General features: G+C 44.3%; 1 non-coding gene across 1 annotated transcript; it reads left to right on the forward strand.

Moving 5' to 3' along the window:
- The first annotated feature begins 12382 nt into the window (after window positions 1-12382).
- trnas-aga (transfer RNA serine (anticodon AGA)) lies at window positions 12383-12464 on the forward strand. Its single transcript has one exon. It is a non-coding gene; the product is annotated as a tRNA-Ser (tRNA).
- Window positions 12465-12688: the final 224 nt, after the last annotated feature.

Here is a 12688-nt window from a genome sequence, read left to right on the forward strand (position 1 = left end):
GTACCCTATCATCATGAGGATATCCTTCAAAATCTTTAGGTGTCTGTCGCATTATTCCTCATCTGAGCGATCCCTGTGCATGTGAAGCGCTTGTCCTTACGGTATGGCTTCTTTAATATATTTAGGGTGGAAGCTGGAGAGTGCAGCATCGTGTGTTTATCCTTGGGCTTGCGGTGGAGTGAGATGCTGATGTGTTATTTCTTAATTTTGGTTTGTGATGTGTTTGGTTGTATCATCCTTATAAATGGAATAGGCATTCAGTTAAAACCACGAACAGAAATACCAGGAGCATCTCAGCAGATCTTACAGTGTCTATTCAGAAAGAATCAGAGACAAATATTTCAAAACTTCATCAGAACTCGGTAATCTCCCACAGGCACTGCCAAACTGGTTAGATTCGGAAGCAGTTTCTGCCTTTGCTTCAGATTCCCAGAATCGACAGTTCTTTACATTAACCATTAAAGCAATGCAGAAACTTTTAAAATCGTTCGTCATACCAAAGGTTTTTGTTTGGCAAACATTTTCCTGACCCCATTAGAAACACGAAACGGTGCTGCACAGAAAACAGATGCATTATGAACATCAATCGCTGTCGCCCTGGGGCTATTGAACCAGTAACATTTCAGTTAACAGTCGAATGAGCTGATACTTCCAACCTAACACCTTGGATGATCCTCGAAAGCAGTCTGTGATTGACCTCCAACTTCAGGATGCCATTCCCACAACAACAACTGTCCTCTATCAGTTTTAATTTTCCGAAATAAGGACTAGGACATTCATAATGGCGACATGGGAACAGTCTGATCCCATCCACGACAGACACACCCATGTCACTGGGAACCATCTCTACTCCAATCGGGAACATCTCTCTTCGAACCTCTCAGTATCTTGTGTGGTATCGAGTATTTTCATTGTCCCAGTGTCCATACAAGGTTTGTATTCCTCATGTACAGGACCGAGAATTACTTCAATGTCTCCAATCAGTTGTTGTCCTGAGAACATGAGAATCAATGTCCCGTCCACTTAAAGAACGGGAAGTTGTCCTGACTGTTTCCGATCAGTCTGACAATTCACCCTACTTCATTCTCCTCTGAGTTCTTTTCCCAAAGAGTTTCTGAAGATTCACGAAGCTGGAGACTGGGTGACGTGCTTTACCTTCTTAACATTTTTTCACCTGACAAGTGACAATATTTTCCCAAATTCTGTTCACAATCGTCTGTATTTCACCATGTCCAGGGATGAGAAGTCACGTTTTGTGGAGGGATTCCCGATGTTGGTGAGTTTTGCTTTGGAGCAAAGATGGTTTGTCAGCAATTTCCTGCGGCTATTTGTAATGATGGGAAAATTAGTGGTGGGGATTGGCTCTTCGACGAGCGGGGGGAAGTGTTGCCACTGACCAGAGTTAGTGAACGGAGGACTGCGGTAAAAGGAATCTATTCAAAAGCAGCACTTCTGCAAAGTACATTCAAAGAATACTGCAAAATCTCAATGGGTCTGGCAGTAACTGTGAAAAGAGAAACGGAGATAATGTTTTAAGTGTGTTGCATTTTTGATTAATAACTTGAGTTTGCTAAGTCTAATCAACTGACTGGTCTTGTTTGTTGAGACGACATTTCTTAACAGTGAGTGAAAACTCGTCCTGCATGACATCACTGAAAACGGAGCCAGCAGAATTCGAACCTGCGGAGGGAAGCCCCAATGTATTTCTAATCCATCACCTGTATCACGCGGCCATGACTACACGCGTGCAATGCTGTCTTAGTATGTCTTATGTAATGGAAAGTTCCAACCTGAAACACCAGGATTTGGCTTTTCCTGGTCCCCCAGTATTCGCTGTCAGACTATCTTGCTTTCGAAAGGAGGAGGATGCTGGGTGCCAAGAAAAGCCAAATCCTGGTGTTTCAGTTTGGAACTTTCCATTACATAAGACATACTAACACAGCATTGCGCGCGTGTAGTCATGGCCACAGCAATTTGAATTGCACACATATTGATGAGAGATAAAGTGGATGGGTAGGATCCATTTTCATGCGCAGAGAGTTGAATAAACACAGCACTGGATCGCGAAAGAAAAATGTCCTTGCATTAGGTCGGCACGGTGGCACAGTGGTTAACACTGCTGGCTGACAGCGCGAGAAACCCGCGTTCAATTGCCGCCTCAGGCGACTGACTGTGTGGAGGTTGCACGCTTCCCCCGTGTCTGCGTGTGTTTCCTCCGGGTGCTCCGGTTTCCTCCCACAGTCCAAAGATGTGCAGGTCAGGTCAGGCGAATTGGCCACGCTAAATTGCTCGTAGTGTTAAGTAAGGGGTAAATGTAGGGGTGTGGGTGGGTTGTGCTTTGGCACGGCGGTGTGGACTTGTTGGCCTGAAGGCCCTGTTTCCCCACTGTCAGTAATCTAATTTGTCTAGCCCTATTCACTGCCAGTAGAATTACGCTCATTGAAGTCTTCTTGAAAAGATTCACCACTGGCAAATCTGATGTGCAAATTAGGTCTACTATTTTTAATCAGAGGTCAAAATATGAAAATGTTTCAAATACACGGAACTGCACTGGAGAGTGCATACCTACCTTCAGGAGCTTATTCTGCTCTGATGTACACCCCCGAGAAATTGGGACGAGAATGCGTTCTCACAGCTGAAGGGATCAAACATTAAAGAAAATAATAAGGAGGATATTCACTCTTTCAGAGGGTAGCAAATCTGTGGGTTTCCCAAGAACAGAGGGCTGTGAAGGCGAGGTGTATTCAAGGCTGTTATAGACAGACATGGAGCATCACGGAGATGAGGATAAAAACGAGGGTTGAGAATTAACCAAATCAGCCATGATCTCATTGAATGTTGTCGCAGACTTGATAGGCTAAATTGCTTCCATCTGCTCTCGTATCTTTGCCGTCATTTGGAAGATACCGGACACCATTTTAAAAGAAGAAAAGCACAAGTTTAGGGAGAGGTGGTTTCAATCAAACTGAATCAAAATTATTTATTGAGCGAAAAATCACACTTGGCATGTTTCCAGATTTCTTTGCTAGCATGACGAGCAGAGTTGATCAAGGTCGTCTGACTGTACTTGGGCATGAAACAAACAAAGATTAGTGACATAATCTTCATTTTCTTTATGTCAAAAGTAATATCTTTCCTGATGGTCACAACAAAGGAGATGCTTTCCAAGAAAAGACAGAGACTAAGTCAACTGTAAACTCATCGATGACCAAAATATGGCTCGCGTTGTTCTCTGGGACAGATATGATTTATTGATTATTGTCATCCAAACTTTTTTTTACCATTGAACCGTGAGTGGGAGATTGGAAACTAAGATCACCCGTAACTATTGCCATCTTTTATCACTCACATGTAGTATTTGTTTCTTGTACGTAGTGGTTACTGCGAGTGCACTTGTAAACTACACCTGCGGATGACTTCTTTCCTCACTGGTCCTCATTTCTCCACAAACACGTTTTACATCCTTATCTCCTGAATCAAAGTAATATGCAACCAATTAATAAATGTCACTAATACCTTGGCATTTCACACGCCTCCGTTTGTCACCTTCCAATGTAAATTAATAATTTTCCATGTTGCAATTGCACACAATAAGAGATAACAAAATACAGGGAGGTGTACCAGGTTTGCAAACGCACGTTATTGAAGCTAAAACGCAGGTTTCTGCCCAAAATACGATCACGGAAGCATGCACCGAATCGTCAGGAAGCACACAATAAGTCCAGTTCCAGAGGGTATGACAGGAACAGCACCGGAAAAACCACCAAATTCCTTCTATCGGCTAATATTTTGGATGTACATCTCAATGAGCAATCGAGTTTTACATATGTTCTAACAGTAGTTACAACACAAGGAATTAACCAGTGCTACAGACGGTACAAGCCCCTGAATCAGAAACACTCAATTCCCTACATACAACTACAAGAACATCTGCCCATGGCGTATACGGGCTGGCCGAAGTTCATGATTGCAGCTCGCTCGTTGTCCGACTGTTTCTCCGATATAGTGTTTCGTGCAGTCCCTGCGTGGAATCTTGACAACCACATTTGTCCTGCACAAGATGGGCATTGGATATTGTTTTCTGCTGAGCTTTCCCTCAGCGAGGCTGTTGGTTTATGTGCTGTCCTAAATCCGTGTGTTCAGAGGAGTCTGGCTATCAGTTTCCAGAAATTTATTTTATTAAAGGGAAGCAAGGTGTTTCAATTGCTTTATGGCATATCCTAGTTGACAATTTAGTGTGCCAGACATCTGGGAATGCAGTTGTGGGATACATATTCTAGGCAAAGAATTTGTGTGGCCGTCACTAATTGGCACGGCCAGCTGTCCCGAGTAGCTATACGTACAGACAGCAAGCATCCTCGAGAGCAGCACAACAGTAATAGAACATGGCAATCAGAAGGCAGCCAGAGATTTTCTAGAAGCAGGGCACCCATCCATGGATTCCATCAATAAACACATTGATCAGAATCCAATCTGCAACACCAACAACTGGACCCAGCGGCACTGAAACTAAATCAATTCCAACCGCCACAGGACAGTATGCTTCACAACAGGCTCTGCAACCCTGAGGATGTTACCCAGAACTGTGAGGATCCCACTTCCCAGCACCGCAAAACATTCCAACAACATCTCCATGAAGCACACGAGCTTTGCATCTTTCTGCTCCAAAGCACTCCGATTTTTCACAGCAGAGAATTGTACACTGAACTCCCGCGTGCAAGGTGAGGATGCCAAACCCAACACGATCAATAATGACAATGAGAGCGAGGGCAACAATTTCAATTGTCATATGGACAGCCACAAACACTGTCTTTGAAAGCTACCTTTAAATATGAAAGTCTGTGCAGCAGTATAATCGGGGAACCAAGCAGCCTGCGCTGGGTATTCATATTTCAGACAATTTCCTTTGTTCACCGTTTTCACAGAAATGAATGGATGTTACTATTTAATTGCTGATACGAAACCAGATTCTGCAATGTATCTGCTCGCCGTTTTTGTTGTTGCAGTGGCGAAAAGGTTGGCAATCGCGATGAGAAATGTTTTTTGTATTTCTCGCATTTCCTTCATTACTGTCCTGGTGAAGGGGGGTGGCGATTGGTCCTCTCGATCAGATGGAGTCATCAGCGCATTGTTGACCTAATTTCATCACGAGTGCAATTGGTAAACTTCATGTTTCATGGATTATTGCTGTTCCGTTTTGTTTTATGTTTGTTGAGCACTTCGTGTGACTTGGCAATGCACTAAATCTCCAGTATGTCCTGAATTGCCTCGCTGCCGTTTCTCTGAGCAGTTCATGACATAATCGGATTGCACTGCAACAAAGGCAGCATGCATGCTTCGGTGTGCCTGGCAATGGTCCACCCTTTCTGTTTTGCTTCTGTTCCACATGAAGAGCTGTCAGTTTCTGGATTCGTTGGAGAGCTGAGGGGGGTAACATTATCCGTGCGGAATTATTCTTCAGCCAAACTCTTTAATGGCAAAGTTGGGAAGATGCCAAACGAATGGTCATTGGCAGCAAAAGTCCGGAAAGACCCTCATCGCTGGGTCAACTCGTCCCATCCACCCTCCAGAAAGAAAGGCAAACGCGCTTACTGCCTAACAAACAGAGTGCATTTTTTGCAAATGGTCCATTAAAACTGGTGTCAGCTGCGGGAGCACATCAACGATGCCGAGCACGGAAAAATACCCTACTATCGAACATGTCCCTGCTGAACAGATAACCGAAATTATTTGAACCATATTTGCCAAAATGTGTTCCGTATCTCTCCGAACGCTTCCTGTGTATATACCCATTCGGGATGCCATTGAATTTGCTTTAAATGTGGCAAATCATTCTGCACACACAAAAATGTCTGAGTGAACTCGCTGAGTTTCTGCATGACACCATGACCAAACTTTGGGCCAAAGTTGGAAACTGCGACTAGAATAGATGGCTCTCTGATTAGCCGCAATGCACAAAGGGCGGAATGGCCTTTCCCCACTTTGTAAATCTTCGAAAACAAGTTGAAAATAATCTGTTCGTGTGAGGATTTACTTGTGAGGATTCGGTACTCTCAGCACCGTGGCCCGGATCGTATTCCCGCTCATGGAATGGTTGTATTGTTCAGCAAACATATCGGTGTATCAGTACTTCTGCCGATTTTCCGATGCTGGCAGGTCATTGGTTTTGTCCAAAACATTATGAAGGTTAACATAAAACAAATAGCTGCAGTAGCTGGAAATCTGAGCCAAAAACGAAAATTGTTTGTGGAACGCAGCAAGACTGGCAACAGAAACGTCGACTTGCCCGCTCATCGGATGCTACCTGACCTGCTGTGCTTTTCCAGCATCACTCTGATCTAAAATCTGGTTTCCAGCATCTGTAGTCCTCACTTTTACATCGTTCCTTCGGTGTCGCTGGTTCCCAATGCAAGAACTCCATCTCTAGCGGTTTCATGTCTGTACCTCCGTGCTGAGGATTTGAAGAGTGAAGAAAAGTAACTCACCCCCTCTATCTCTGGGGTAATTAGAGACTGAAAATGAATCGTGTCACATTGAAATATATCGAGATGCGACTTAATGTTTGTCTTTTATTGGGAACCATCTCTTTCATTGTAACCATCAGGAAAGAACATTTCGTTCGCCAGAAAAAGAAATGAATATGTCACTAACCTTTGTTTGCTTCAGGTCCAAGAATACTCAGACCAATAGCTCCCTTGTTTGCCTCTGCTGGTCATGTTCGCAAAGAGATCTAGCAAATTGCCAAGTGCGATTTTCCTTTCAATAAATAATTTTGACTCAGTTTGGCTGCAAAGATCTTTTCCTACCTTTGTGCTTTCCTTCTTTTACATTGGTGTCTCGCACCTTACAAATGACAGCAAAGGTATGAAAGGAGATGGAAGCATTTAGCTCAAGTCAGCAAGAGCTTTCAATGAGATCACGGCTGATTTAGCAATTCTCAACCCTACTGCGCTGTCTGTTGTCATGGCCGAGTGGTTAAGGCGATGGATTAGAAATCCATTGGCATTTCCCCACGTAGGTTCGAATCCTGCTGACTACGTACGAATACTTTCCTGCTGGATTAATTTTCGAACAAAGTTCAGAAAACCTATTTTGCAAACCAGGCCAGTAATTTGATTAGACTTGGGAAACTCGAGTTCTTCATCAGAAACGTTCCATATTTAAATCATTATCTCTGTGTCTCTTTCCAGATACACTGCTCGACACAACGGGTTTCTGCAGTTTTTATTGAACGTCCTAAACAGAAGTGCTGCTTTTCATGAGATTCCATGTCCTCTGTTCTCTGACTCGGGTCAGTGGCAACACTTCCTCCTGCTCGTCAAAGTGCTCATTCCCCACCGCTCCCTCTCCGGTCATTACAAACAACCGCAGGAAATTGCCACTTAAACATCTTTGTTCCAAAGTGAAACTCACCAGCCTCGGGAATCTCTCCACCAAACGGGACTTCTTCTCCCTGGACATGGTGCAAGCCAGAGGATTGTGAAGAGATACTGTGAAAATATTTTCAGTTGGCAGTTAGAAAAATGTTTAAGAAGCAAACCATATAATTTAGGCTGCAGCTTTGGAAATCTTGAGAAACTCTTTGGGAAATGGAATCAGAGGAGGATGAAGAAGTGTGAACTGTCGGACCGAGTAGAGGACGGGACATTGACTCTGATGTTCTCGGGACAGGAACTGATCTGAGACATTGAAAGAATTCTCGCTCACGTACGTGAGGAATGCAAACTTCAGCTGGACTCTGGTACAATGAAAAAGTCTGGAACACTCAAGAAAAAATCCAAAGATTGACTGGGATCACGACAGTACGAGTACTATAGATGGGTCAGTTTTTGCCCAGTGTGTGCAGGAGGGCTTCCTGACTCAGTATGTAGACATGCCTTCAAGGGACGAAGCCACTTTCGATTTAGTACTGGGTAACGAGCCTGGCCAGGTTTTAGATTCGGAAGTAGGTGAGCACTTTGGAGACAGCGATCCCAATTCTCTCAGGTTTACTTTCGTGATTGAAAGGGATAGGTGTACTTTACGGAGCAAAAGGTTCAGCTGGTGGAAGGGAAATTACGATGCAATGAGGTAAGATTTTGAATGGATAGAATGTGGTAGGAAACTGCAGGGGGTGAGCACATTAAAATGTGGAGCTTATTCAATGAAAAGCTCCTGTGTGTCCTAGATAAGTATGTACCTGTCAGGCAGGGAGGAAGATATAGAACGCGTGAGCCGTGGTTTACTAAGGAAGTGGAATCCCTGGTCAAGAAGACCAAGAAGTCTTATGTTAGGATAAAATGTGAAAACTCAGTTAGAGCGCTCGATGGTTCCAACGATATTAGGAAAGACCTATAAAGAGAGCTGAGAAGAGCCAGGAGGAGACATGAGAAGTTGTTGGCAGATAGGTTCAGGGTTAACCCGAAGGCTTTCCACAGGTATGCCAGGAATGAAAGCATGACGAGAGTTAAATTTGGGACAATCAAGGATAATAGTGGGAAGTGTGTGTGGAGTCAGAGGAGATAGGGGAAGCACTAAATAAATATTTTTTGACAGTATTCGCTATTGAAAATGAAAATGTTGGCGAGGAAGGTATAGAGATATTTGCGTCTAGACTAGAAGAGATTGAGGTTCACAAGGAAGAGATATTCGAAATACTGCAGAGTTCAAAGTTCGTGCGAAGATTTGTAGCTCGGGTGCTCGTTGTTGTGGTTCTGTTCGCCGAGCTGGAAATTATTGTTGCAAACGTTTCGTCTCCTGGCTAGGCGACATCATCAGTGCTTGGGAGCCTCCTGCGAAGCGCTTCTTTGATGTTTCCTCCGTTGTTTATAGTGGTCTGTCCCTGCCGCTTTCGGTTGTCAGTTTTAGCTGTCCGCTGTAGTGGTTGGTATATTGGGACAAGGTCGATGTGTTTGTTGATGGAGTTTGTGGATGAATGCCATGCATCTAGGAATTCCCTGGCTGTTCTCTGTCTGGCTTGCCCTATGATAGTAGTGTTGTCCCAGTCGAATTCATGTTGCTGGTTGCCTGCGTGTGTGGCTACTAAGGATAGCTGGTTGTGTCGTTTCGTGGCTAGTTGATGTTCATGTATGCGGATTGTTAGCTGTCTTCCTGTTTGTCCTATATAGTGTTTTGTGCAGACCTTGCATGGTATTTTGTAAACTACATTAGTTTTGCTCATGTTGGGTATCGGGTCCTTCGTTCTGGTGAGTTGTTGTCTGTGCGTGGCTGTTGGTTTGTGTGCCGTTATGAATCCTAGGGGTCGCAGTAGTCTGGCTGTCAGTTCTGAGATGTTCCTGATGTATGGTAGTGTGGCTAGTCCTTTTGGTTGTGGTATGTCCTCGTTCCGTGGTCATTCTCTTAGGCATCTGTTGATGAATTTGAGCGGGTATCCGTTTTTGGCGAATACCTTGTATAGGTGTTCATCTTCTTCTTTTTGCAGTTCTGGTGTGTGCAGTGTGTTGTGGCCCTTTTGAATAGTGTCCTGATGCAGCTTCGTTTGTGTGTGTTGGGGTGGTTACTTTCATAGTTTAGGACTTCGTCTGTGTGTGTGGCTTTCCTGTATACCCTTGTAGGGGATTCTCCATTCGGTGTTCTCTGTACCATCACGTCTCGGAATGGGAGTTGGCTATCCTTTACTTCTTCTCTCGTGAATCGGATTCTTGTGAGTGTGGCGTTGATTATCCGGTGTGTTTTTTTTTCTATTACCGTGTTTTTAATGATTACAAACGTGTCATCGACATATCTGACCCAGAGTTTAGGTTGAATTTGTGGTAGGACTGTTTGTTCTCACCTTTGCATAACTGCCTCTGCTATGAGTCCCGAGATTGGTGATCCCATGGGTGGTTGATTTGTTCGTATGTCTGGTTGTTGAATGTGAAATGTGTTGTGAGGCACAAGTCCAGTAGTTTAAGACCCGATACCCAACATGAGCAAAACTAATGTAGTGTACAAAATACCATGCAAGGACTGCACAAAACACGATATAGGGCAAACAGGAAGACAGCTAACAATCCGCATGCATGAACATCAACTAGCCACGAAACGACACGACCAGATATCCTAAGTAGCCACACACGCAGACAACAAGCAACATGAATTCGACTGGGACAACACTACTATGATAGGGCAAGGCAGACATAGAACAGCCAGGGAATTCCTAGAGGCATGGCATTCATCCACAAACTCCATCAACAAACACATCGACCTGGACCCAATACACCAACCACTATAGCGGACAGCTGAAACTGACAACCGGAAGCGGCAGGGACAGACCACTATAAACACCGGAGGAAACATCAAAGAAGCGCTTCGCAGGAGGCTCCCAAGCACTGATGATGTCCCCCAGCCAGGGGACGAAACGTTTGCAACAAAAACTTCCAGCTTGGCGAACAGAACCACAACATACTCCAGAGTGTGAAAATAGATAAGTCAGCTGGGCCGGATGGGATCTATCTGATGTTGTTTAGCAAAAGCACTGCAGGAAGGTACAAATCAAGCTGATGCAACAACGGCTCGTTTTGAGCCGCTAATTTGCAGTGAAGTGGTGGCGCCAATAAAAGGTGTCACGCATCTCGTCTAATTCCACATCCAGAGCTCGAAATGACCGGAGGTCTCTCGCTGAGTATCTGCAGGGTCTTGCTTGGATGACACCATGACACTTTTTCACTGGAGTGGATCATGAAATCGCGTCGTGACTGTGAATAAAACGATGGAAACTTCCAGCAGAGAAGGACGCGACCCTGAAGCAGGTAGCTGAGGACAAATGTTTCTCCTTTGCCCGTGAAAGGCACTGCTTCACAAATTGGAAACTTCGAAGTGAAGCAGTGTTGGTGATTATCTTCGCTGCTTGTTCACCTTTTTAATTCTGATTCCGTGAAAGTCCATGGCATTACATATCGACATTCTGCCAAGTGCAGGCTTGTCTCTTGGGCCAGTGGCGTAATGGATAATGCGTCTGACTTGTTTCGCATTAACCGTGGTCTACGTTGACGCTCCCCTGTGAAGTCCTGGCGGGACGTCGCCTCTGTGCTTCCGCATTTAAAACTTGCATTTGTCCTATTGTCCATTTCAAATTCCAACTCTCCACAACGGACACCTCCGTCAGTTTGGGGGTATCTTACTGTGTGTCTCCCTCTGTGGGTGAAAATGAGCATGAGTTCCTCAAAAGACTGACAATTCGTTGTGGAAGTGTCATACTTCTGCCCCGTTATTGTGCCATTTAAGAACATAGGATAACCTCATTGACATTTGCCCTGGAAACATTAGAACACACGAGACTTTGAGCTAAAGTTGGAAACTGCGACTAGAATGGATGGCTCTCTGATTAGCCGCAATGCACATGGACGGAATGGCCTTTTCCCACTTTGTAAATCTTCGAAGACAAGTTGAAAATAATCTGCCACGAAAATGTTCAGAAAGGGTGTTTTATTTACACCAAATACTATAGTATCTATCGCCTTGTCTTGTTATTTATTTGTGAGGATTCGGTACTCTCAGCACCGTGGCCCGGATCGTATTCCCGCTCATGGAATGGTTGTATTGTTCAGCAAACATATCGGTGTATCAGTACTTCTGCCGATTTTCCGATGCTGGCAGGTCATTGGTTTTGTCCAAAACATTATGAAGGTTAACATAAAATAAATAGCTGCAGCTTCTGGAAATCTGAGCCAAAAACGAAAATTGTTTGAGGAACGCAGCAGGACTGGCAACAGAAACGTCGACTTGCCTGCTCTTCGGATGCTGCCTGATCTGCTGTGCTTTTCCAGCATCACTCTGATCTAAAATCTGGTTTCCAGCATCTGCAGTCCTCACTTTTGCCTAGTTCCTTCAGTGTCGCTGGTTCCCAATTCAAGTACTCCATCTCTAGCGGTTTCATGTCTGTACCTCCGTGCTGAGGAGTTGAAGAGTGAAGAAAAGTAACTCACCCCCTCCATCTCTGGGGTAATTTGGGACGGAAAATGAATCGTGTCACATTGAAATATATCTAGATGTGACTGAATCTTTGTCTTTTATTGGGAACCGTCTCTTTCATTGTAACCATCAGGAAAGAAAATTTCGTTCGCCGGAAAAAGAAATGAATATGTCACTAACCTTTGTTTGCTTCAGGTCCAAGAATACTCAGATCAATAGCTCCCTTGCTTACCTCTGCTGGTCATGTTCGCAAAGAGATCTAGCAAATTGCCAAGTGTGATTTTCCTTTCAATAAATAATTTTGACTCAGTTTGGCTGCAAATATCTTTTCCTACCTTTGTGCTTTTCTTCTTCTACATTGGTGTCTCGCACCTTACAAATGACAGCAAAGGTATGAAAGGAGATTGAAGCATTTAGCTCATCAAGTCAGCGAGAGCTTTCAATGAGATCACGGCTGATTTGGTCATTGCTCAACCCTACTGCGCTGTCTGTAGTCATGGCCGAGTGGTTAAGGCGATGGATTAGAAATCCATTGGGGTTTCCACACGTAGGTTCGAATCCTGCTGGCTACATTATGAATGCTCTCCTGCTGGAACCGTTTTCGCTCAAAGCTCAGAAAACCTATTTTGCAAACCAGGCCGGTAATTTGATTAGACTTGGGAAACGAGCCTGACCAGGTTTTAGATTCGGAAGTAGGTGAGCACTTTGGAGACAGCGATCACAATTCTCTCAGGTTTACTTTCGTGATTGAAAGGGATAGGTGTACTCCACGGAGCAAGAGTTTCATCTGGTGGAA

The sequence above is a fragment of the Chiloscyllium plagiosum genome, unplaced genomic scaffold (assembly GCF_037043375.1).
Source record: "Chiloscyllium plagiosum isolate Xiang-an unplaced genomic scaffold, Cpla_swu_hap1 HiC_scaffold_22, whole genome shotgun sequence".
Lineage (NCBI taxonomy): Eukaryota > Metazoa > Chordata > Chondrichthyes > Orectolobiformes > Hemiscylliidae > Chiloscyllium > Chiloscyllium plagiosum.